The sequence below is a fragment of the Zerene cesonia genome, chromosome 28, assembly GCF_012273895.1.
Source record: "Zerene cesonia ecotype Mississippi chromosome 28, Zerene_cesonia_1.1, whole genome shotgun sequence".
Taxonomy (NCBI): domain Eukaryota; kingdom Metazoa; phylum Arthropoda; class Insecta; order Lepidoptera; family Pieridae; genus Zerene; species Zerene cesonia.
Genome location: NC_052129.1, coordinates 1,625,471 through 1,636,680, shown reverse-complemented (window position 1 = coordinate 1,636,680; position 11,210 = coordinate 1,625,471).

The window sequence follows — 11,210 nt, the reverse complement described above, 5'->3', positions numbered from 1 at the left end:
ATCGGCCAACATCTATTTTTTATCCCGATATTCCTACGGGATACGGACTTACGCGGGTGAAACCGCGGGGCGCAGCTACTCTATTCATATTTTCTGTGATTCTTCAATCCTTGATTATAACCGAGTATTACATGTAATTAACATTATTACACGACAGAATTAAACCATATCTATAATGTAAATATTGTGTATAATTATATATAAATTCAATTTAAAAATAAATTGTTTATATTCAATGAATAAATTATAATCGATTATAAAATTAGTCGTAAGGCATAAACTGAAATATACGGATCGAGTGTTTTATTTATATTTTATTTAAATGAGCCGGTATGAATTAATTACATATTGGTACTAACTTTAACTTAAATTTTACTTTTACTTAAATTTAATTTTAATGTATTTAAGGTTAGAACAATTATAAAAATTTATATTCATACTAATTTGTTTCGATGTACCATGTGTATCATAAATATTTATGTAGTTTGTTAATAAAAATATCCAGTATAACTGTGAATTATTCTGTTACAAAAAAATTTAAAAATCAAAATGAAAAATAATTTCACTAATCGCTTCATTATCATAGCAACTGGAGTGAGTGAGTAAAAAGTTTAAACGTTTTTAAAATTAGTTACGATATGATTACGGTTAATAAGTATAATTAATTCTTAATTTGTTACTTAACTCGATTCAATAGTTTTTACTTGGTTTATTGGTTTTATTCGTAGCAAAAAATACGTTAAAATCAGGTAAAACGACAGATTATTTTATTAACATTTGTTTGTGATTTATAAATATATCCAACTAGCGGTCCGCCCCGGCTTCGCCCGTGGTACATATATAGCCTATAGCCTTCCTCAATAAATGGGCTATCTAATATTGAAAGAATTATTCAAATCGGATTAGTAGTTTCTGAGATTAGTGCGTTCAAACAAACAAACAAACTCTTCAGCTTTATAATTTAATAGTATAGACTAATTGCGCCCCGCGGTTTCACCCGTGTAAGTCCGTACCCGTAGGAATATCGGGCCTATATGTTATTCCAGTTGTCCAGCTGTCTACGTACCAAATTTCATTACAATCGGCTCAGTACATTTTGCATGAAAGAGCAACAAACACACACACATCCTTACAAAGCAACTTAAAGCAACTGAGCTGGTGGTTCGCCTGATAGTAAGCAATCACCAGCATCCATGAACAATTGCATGGCTAGGGCCGCTGCAAATGCGTTGCTCCTTTAAAGGGGTAAAGGAGAGGATAAAGGATTGACGACGGGAAAAGGATATTAGACTGAGAAAAAAGATACTGACCTCCCCACCCACTAAATACAGTAGCATGCAACTAATTCATGCCTGCAGGGGTGCGGTACCTTCCACGGAGCGAGCTGATCCAATTAGTCATCGTTAGTCCTATATATATAGCCTTTTATTCAGATAATCTTAATATACATAGTGAAAAAATTTACGTTAGTCCTATATACTTTTAATTAATTTCTAAATTGATTGCTTTAGATATCGAACTAGCTGTTGCCTGCAGCTTCGCCCGCGCGGTCTTAATAAATTTTCATGGTGCAAATCTTATCCCCTATTTTATCACCTTGCAACTGGAATTTTGTCAAAATCCTTTCTTAGCGGATGCTTACGTCATAACATCTATCTGCATGCCAAATTTCAGCCCGTTTCAGTAGTTTCGGCTGTGCGTCGATAGATCATTGTGATATATCTAATATATAAAATTCTTGTGTCACAGTTTTCGTTGCCATACTCCTCCGAAACGGCTTCACCGATTTTGATGAAATTTTTATATTTTTGTGCTTATCCGGTATCTATGAGAATCGGCCAACATCTATTTTTTATTTCCCAAAAATGATAAGAGTAAGGCAGAACAGCGTTTGCCGGGTCAGCTAGTATAAATATAAAATTCCTGTGTCATAATTTTAGTCACCAAACTCCTCCGATACGGCTGGACCGATTCTTATGAAATTTTGTGAGCATATTGTGTATGTCTCAGAATCGGCCAACATCTATTTTTTATACCCGAAAATGATAAGAGTCAGGCAGAAGCGTTTGCCGGGTCAGCTAGTATTTTAGATCATTCAGTCTGCAATCCGAGATGTTTGTAATGAACTGAATATAGATCGAAATCATTAACATAATGATAATTTAATGAAATCTTGACATTCATAATGTCTATAATACCCTTTATGGATCTGCGAACGATCCCATCCGTGACTTAGCCATTTAACTCGTCACGCACACCGCGAGCCTGCATTTAAGTGAAAATCCAAATATATAGTATTTTCTTGTGTTTGATTTAACTTTTTTATTTTATTTTTTTGAACGGTGAAGGAAAACATCGTGAGGAAACCGCCATGTCCAATAATTAAAAGTTCGACGACATGTGACATCTGCCAACCCGCAGTGGCCAGCGTAGTGGATTATGGCCTGAACCCTCATAGGAGGCCTGTGTCCCAGCAGTGGGAACATATATGATGATTATTTTACGCGAGTATTATACATTTAGGATATAAAGACTTTTTAACGGATTTTAAACCCGATTTATTCATTATATTATCAGCCCGACGTTTCGAACGCTTTACAGCGAGCGCGGTCACGGGGAATTCGGGGAGTCTCCCTGTCTAAAATCCAAATATAATATTAATTTTATGTCATAACAGCAACTTCGCTGGTTCGCCTGGTGGCAGGTGATCACCACCGCCAATGAACAGAGCAGTATAGTGTAAATAAACTACAATTAAATGAATATATGTCGTAATTTGTAGTTTTCTATTAAAAAACAATGCAATTTAATATATTCATATTATTATTTGCATTCTGTATGCATTAGTCATATATCCATATATATTCAAGATACAGTTACTTCGTTATCCTGCGTAGTGCTTTTTTTGCACAAGTTATAATCGTGTTGTGCAATACATAATATATATTACATTGTGATATTTTTATTAATAGTATAGTTAATTTTTTTATTAAGGAGTAAGTCATTGAACCCGTGAACGCGACTCGCGCTTTGCGAATCTAAGACATCAAGAAATGCAAGAAATTATAATGTTTATTAGCAATATTAATAATTAGGAAGCTTAATTATAATACTCGTGAGGTTAATTCAGAGACATGTGGTATTAGTTATAATTGTAACCGTCGTTTTAGTTAAATAAGAAAGGGCTGAGTTCTAGGCTAAGGTCCAAGACTTTAATTATATATTTTTTACATCTCATCCTATACTCAAAGGTTGTCTGGTAGAGATCGCCGCTGGCGATAAGACCGCCTTTTGTAACATTCGTGTCTTTTTTCTTTAGTGTGTTTGTTAAGTATATATTTGAAGGTGCAATGAAAATTTTAATAAATAAATCAATTTTCATCCAACATGTGCCAACCCACACTTGGCCAGCACGGCCTACATCCTTTCATACGAGGCCATTGCAGTTGAATTGGAAACTAATAAATTAATGACATGTAAAGAAAATCGTGTTATTTTAACAGAAAACATTTAATGTACTTTTTTGCCAAATAATTTATGCTATTAGATTATTATTAACTAGCTGCGCCTCGTGGTTTCACCCGCGTAATTCCGTATCCTGTGGGAATATCGGGTTAAAATGTTGCCTGTATGTTATTCCAGTTGTCCAGATGTCCACGTACCAAATTTCATTGCAATCGGTTCAGCAGATTTTGCGTGAAAGAGCAACAAACACACATCCTTACAAACTTTCGCATTTATAATATTAGTAGGATTTATGCAATTAGAAAAATCTAAATTTATTATTATAATATTTGAAAATATGAAATTTGTATGCCAATTGTTTGGCGAATTGTGTAGACTATATTATATTTGACCATGTGAACTCTGTATTACCACAATTCAAACAAATATAGATTATTATTATTATTATTAAAATCTTAAGTAATTTGATTTTTCAACCCTATTGATAGTCTAATAAAAGCATATTATTTACATTAAATTAGCGTCTACGCATTTAAACAAAACGAATCGCGTGTAAACAGTTATAAAGCTTGTTTTCATAGATAGAAACGAATACTAAAGCTATAAAGCTGCGTCCGCAATAGCGATTGGACTCAGTGTAAACTGTGCTTTACTACAAATCGATTTATGTTGGAATATAAAAGAGTCAATCAATCAAATAAATAAGTGTTTTATGTTAAATATATCGTGTAATCCGCTATTTGCTGTATACGTAGGAATTTATTTACCGAAACGATGGTTTTTTATATTCATTTTATTGTATAACGATTCATCAGTCATTACATGTAATGAATATATATTTTGATTTATATATTTCACTTCGAAAGCGGCTTCGTTCGCAATTATACAAAAAAATACACTAGGTATGGTTTTACCGTATACTTCTCGATCCCATGGGATTTCCGGGATAAAAACTGTCCTATGTCCTTTGTCGGATTTCAAACTATCTCTGAATTAAATTTCATACAAATAGGTTTAGTAGTAGCGGTGTGAAAAAGAGTTAGTTTCGCATCACAATATAGTATAAAACAAAGTCGCTTTCTCTGTCCCTATCTCCCTATGTATGTATAAATCTTTAAAACTACGCAATGGATTTTGATGGGTTTATATGTTTTAAGTAGGTATTATAAACACAGACAACTCTAAGTATTGCAATACTTATATCATAACTAGATAAATTTTTAAAGAATAGAAAAAATTTAAACACGAGGCAAGATTCGAACCCGCTTCATTTTGCACAAACCGTCCTGCCTCAGTAATCAAATTTCTTCTACTGTTTACGATTTCATGCGCCTGAGCGTCCCATTCCTTCGAATCCCGCCACCTGATCAATGTTTCTTTATAAAGCACTAGCTGCGCCCCGTGTTTCACCCGCGTAAGTCCGTATCCCGTAGGAATATCGGCATAAAAAGTTGCCTATATGTTATTCCAGTTGTCCAGCTGTCTAGGAACCAAATTTCATTGGAATCGGTTCAGTAATTTTTACGAGAAAGAGCAACAAACACACACACATCCTTACAAACTTTCGCATTTATAATGTTAGTAGGAATAATAGGATTTCAATGCTATAAAACAATATTATCACAATTTAATATACCAAAGAAACTTATCGCCTTCTTATATTCAGAACTAGATTTATAAAACTTTTGAATATAAATCGAATCATCAAAATAGATTCAAGCAGTAAAAACCTCCTATTTTTTGAAGTCGGTTGATAAGTGAAGTGAAGTTATATTGTTTTATAGAATCTAGGTTGTCTGTATGAACCACTCCATTTATACAATTAACAACATTTACACCTTTTCGAACTATCTTAGATTTTAAACTATATTTAAAAAACATTTATGGGTATATAAAAATAGACAGACAAATATTACATGTATTTTTAATAAACTGAACCATTGCATTTAAAAATACACATTCTGCAATATGTTATGAAGTTATAGAAATTACAACTTCGCAACTAAGTTAAATAACTTATTATTCCATACGATACAACGCACGTGCGCTACTTACATAGCTGTTTAATTTATATTTATGTCATATATATTACTAATCAACACATACCTGTCATATATACTAATAAATATATTTATAAAACTGTATCTTTATGTTTCCTTTCTGAACGTAGATTGTTCTTAAAACGCTTTAGTTAGCTTCACCTGTATTTTGACTCACTTTAAATGGTGTTGGGCTTTATTCAAACTTTGCATACTTTTAAGGATCGAGGACTATACAATAACTTTATTAGTTTACTAGCTGCGGCCCGCGGTTTCACCCGCGTAGGTCCGTATCCCGTAGGAATGTCGGGATAAAGAGTTGCCTATATGTTATTCCAGTTGTCCAGCTGTCTACGTACCAAATTTCATTGCAATCGGTTCGGTAGTTATGGCGTGAAAGGGCAACAAACACACACACACCCTTACAAACTTTCACATTTATAATATTGATTACAAGATGTCTTTAGTCGTTTTAGCTTTATAATGGAAGAATATAATAGAAGAAGATAAGAACCTTCTGACTATAGATATTAGGACTTATAAATCTACAAGCCGCTAGCCCCGGCTGCGCCCGGGTTGAGCCGGGATAAAAGGCATGGAAAATATAGCCATGGCACTATAATATAAAGTGGAACTTTTTATTCGTAAAATTATTATTAAAATTGAATCACTCTTATTAAAATCAGATTCTGAGATTATTCCTCCCCAACGAACAATAACAAACTTAATCTCTTTAAAATATTCGTAAATATATTGATGGTTTTTATATTTTATTTGTATTACTGTAATTTTTTGTTTGTTTGTCCATTAAGATTTTCGTCATTATGAAAGGAAAAAAAAATATTGTCATTATTATATTTCACACGCGTCATATCCGTTTTATCAAATAACTAGCAATGAGCAAAATTCCACCAAAACCAGTCCAGTTGTTGAGCATACCAAGATTAATAAACATTGAATTTACATGACTAAAACCTCATTAACGCTAAGTGAATGCTTAACAATCAGCACTTTATACGGTTACTTAAAGTGATTAATTGGTTAAATTGCGTGAGGTTTAAAGAAATATACCATTTTAAAATAGACTATTTAAGAATACACGTAACGGCTATGCAAATAAAAATAAACCATTCTAATATGTATCTTTATAGATTTTTATTTTTTTCTTTATGGTATTAAACGTTTTGTATGTTTATATACTTAATACTAGACTACTCGTCCCGGCTCTGCCCGGATTCAGATTCCTGTTTTATCATGCGAAAGTTTGTAAGGATTTGTGTGTGTTTGTTGCTCTTTCACGCAAAAACTGCTGAACCGATTGCAATGATATTCGGTACGTAGACAGCTGGACAACTGGAATAACATATAGGCAACTTTTTATCCCGATATTCCTACGGGATACGGACTTAAGCGGGAGAAACCGCGGGGCGCAGCTAGTAATTAATATAGGTAAAAGCATGCTCTCATGATAGATTCATGAGAGGATAAATATTATATAGCAGAGAGCATAGATATATCAGATACATGAACATGAGTATACGTAAGGAAATTTATTTAATATTGACGATCCTTGTTAGGTTAATAAGATTAAAACTCATGACATTATTGCATTGTTATTATCCTATTATTAACGGGAGTTTTGTAGTATTTTTTGTTAGATCTATTCGTCTAGGGGCTACTGAATATCAGCGCTGCGCATTACGCGTAGCACATGCTGAGTAGTTACTCTTTTTAGCAGCACACCGATAAGTCATAAGTTCACTTTTTATTTTCATGTAACATTATGTGGTGTTAAATAAACATTCTTTCTTTCAGTTCTGTGCTTTCATTCATTTATTTATTTAATTATTGATTCATTTATTTATTTTTTTTTTCTCTATAGTATATCAATTTTGAATAATATTTTTAATATGAGTCTATGTTTAAGTAATTTATGTATTTATTGCTATTTGTGGATATTTATGTATGTATATATATAAATGTTTATCTTAGTTAAGTACACACTATTTTTTATTATTATTTATATATGCGTCGTTTTGCATCCGTGAGTCGGAACAACCTAGGATCTAGTTGAAAACCAGCGCCAGGCCAACGCCTGGCACAAGCTGAACTAGATCCTTTTTGGCGGTACTGTGGGACACGCTATTGTTGTACTTTTTTTCTTTGGTATTATTATTTACTTTTGTTTTTTAGTTGTTTATTTTATTATTTTTTATTGCATCTGTGTTTTTGTGTTTCATGTCACCAAATAATTTTTTTTTCTTTCTTTCTTCTTTCTTCTTTCATTCTTCTTTCTTGTCATGATAGAATGATAAACCTATTTGAAATGGGTTATTCAAATGAAAACCCTTCAAATATGACTATCAGATAAAACATTGGCTTGTGAACGAGATTGTCAGCAGAAAAATGAAACATAACAAAAAAACCTTTATAATACAGAGCTAACATAAATATAAAATTGCAAGCACCGTCGCGGGTAACAACCAGCACATTCTTGAACGTAATTAAAGCTAACGTGGTCTAAAAACATTTAATAAAACAAGTATTGTAAACGTTAACTCGGTTCGTATCAAAGCGCACGCGATTGTATACAGCACTAGCTGCGCCCCGCGGTTTCACCCGCGTAAGTCCGCATCCCGTAGGAAAATCGGGATAAAAAGTTGCCTATATGTTATTCCAGTTGTCCAGCTGTCTACGTACCAAATTTCATTGCATTCGGTTCAGTAGTTTTTGCGTGAAAGAGCAACAAACATACACACATCCTTACAAACTTTCACGTTTATTTATCACTAGGTTTTTGTGTATAAATGTACCGATAAAATTGTCTAGTAGATTGCCCCGACTTTGCCTGGGAAAATATTGCATGAAATCGAAAATGTATAGCCTATGTTACGCAGGAATAATGTAGCTTTCTAATGGTGAAAGAATTTTCGAAAACGGTCGAGTAGTTTTCGAGTTGATTAAACAGATAAAAAACTTGTAAAAACTCTTTCGTGTTTGCTATATCAGTGTTGATTAAAAGCAATGAAATATGCCATGGGGCATAGATGAAAGAAAATAAAAGAAAAGTTTATATTTGGGACCGTTTTCTTATGTCATAGCGGGCAACTGAGCTGGTGGTTCGCCTGATGGTATGTGATCACCACCGCCCATGAACATTCGCAGAGGTTAGTGCCTCTGTGAAGGACCGTTTCCCTACCCGCACACTTACCAGTCCGATCCTCTATTCTCCACTTCAATCCTTTTTTGATCCTTCAAAGCACGTAAGGCTCACAGAGGCTCTGCTTCTGCATTCATGTGCGATGCATGATCGGTGGTGAACTCATACCATCAGGCCATCATCATCATCCCAATTATGAACGCACCAACTTGTTTATATAATTTAAATACATCATCTCTGAAATTATCCAGCTTACTAACATCACGGTTGACGACGAAATATTGTCGAAGTAACTTCGCTTTCGAGTTCTAATAATACTAAATACTAGGTTTCCGTTTTATGAAAATGTCTGAATTTATAAATCTCATCACCAATAGTCTTCAATTACAATATTGTATAAAATAAAACCTTACTGTACACTACCTTTAAAAAATGTATATGTAGTAAAATACCCTTTTTTCCAGTCATTGATTTTTATTTACTCTTATTTCTACAAAAATGAATGGTATTTAATAAATAAATTTTAAACTCTCTCTTACATTTTTGTTGCTGCGTTTACATTCTAAACAATGAAATGATTGCAAGATCAATATAATTATATTTGAAGGAAAATAAATAGAAAGGTTAAAAAACGTGAAGTCTTGCTCCCCTACTGGAGTATGCGGCAGATGATATATATCTGTTTCACTGATCAATTTTCTTTATGGACAAGTAGGTGATCAGCCTTCTGTGTCCTACCAGACCGAGACATTTTTTTTTTGCGTCCCCACCGGGAATCGAACCCAAACTCCTCGGTTCTAAGCTCACGCGTTAACCACTGTTCCAAGGAGGCGGTCAAAAGGTAGAAAAACATTTATTTCAAATCACACACACCAAATAATAATAAAAGGAATAATATAGATACAAGTAAAAGATAAGAAATTATAGCAATTTAAAAAATTGAAAAAAAAAAAATTATGTTAATAAATTAATTTCTTATCATAAAATCTTTACATTTTTAATTTCGCGACATTTTGATAAAGAACCTTTTTGGTATTTTTTACCAAAAGATATATGAATATTATTGGTCAGTTAAACTGCTAGATAAGCTAGATAAAACATGTCCAGAAGTTTTAAACCGTCTATTGAAACTGATAGTTTTACCAGTATTTAAGTTATGTACCTATCAAAAAGCAGTGGTGGCTCACTGGTGAAAACCTCGGACTTCAAAATCGATAAGTTCAGGTTTGAGACCGGGCGGGCGTGCAGGAAATAAATTTTTCAATTTATCTGCGCATGTAGATAACATCACCACTGCTCAAAACAGTGAAGGAAAACATCGTGAGGAAACCGGCATGTCCGAGAATCAAAAGTTCGACGACATGTGACATCTGCCAACCCGCACTTGGCCAGCGTGGTGGATTATGGCCTGAACCCTCATAGGAGGCCTGTGTCCCAGCAGTGGGAACATATATGGGCTGATGATGATGATGATGTTCCTATCGGGCAATCTGTTACTGAGTGACAGAATAACAAACCGACTGCAAAATGGTAACTTTAAATATAAAAAGGTAATTATATAAATGACAGACGCCCTTTTCGATGGATCTAAAAAAAGATTCGCAATTCGACTGTATCTTTTTTGAGTTTTAAAAGCGTGAACCGATTCTGATGATTCTTTTTTATTTGACAGCTGAGGCTTTTCATGTGGTCCCGTTAAGTGTTGGTCTATGTCTGGAAATTTGAAGGCAGTGCAGTTTTTTTTTTGATAAAAATTATTATATTTATAGAATTGATACTTCATATTGCGAGATGATTTCTAACCACCATTACTAAAAGGAGGTAGTTCTCACTTCTCTGTTCCCATAGTTTTTTTATTTCCAATAGTACTTAAACATATGTAAACGATAAAATTAATTTAATTAGTGGTTGTTGGGCGAAGGGGCGTGGCCAGCGGGTGGGGCGGGGGGCGTGGCCTGCCGGTCGTTGAACCCTAGACGTATGGCATGGTGTTTTAAAATTCAATGTTTTACCTGCATTGATAACGTTGTGAATGATCGTGTAATTATCATTCACGGCTCGACTGATTTGAATAGGAATTTGTTTGGTTGAGAGGTCGGGATTTTCCTTTAGATATGGCCATATGGGTTGATGATTTTTTAGAAGTGACATTTGCTAAAGGATACCTTTTGTTAAATTACTACATTAGGAGTTACTAGAAAAATCGTTCACCCATCCAATAAGTGACATTGCCAACCTTGCTTAACCTCGATTTTATTATTTGTCACTACAGCAGCAACAGAAATACGTCATGTGAAAATTTTAACTGCCTTTTACTGTTTTTGAGACAGATAGACAACGAAGTACCCGTACGGAACCCTAAAAAAGGTTTTAGGGGTCTTCCCACTTACCTTAAAAATTTGTCTTTGAATAATTCACAGGCAAATGGCTGGATCTGATTCCATATTTATTATTACTCTATGATTCGCACTTGTATATACCTAGTCTTGCCATAAATATTGTAATAAAGAAAAAAGAAAATTGTTAACTGCAAATAACATTTATTA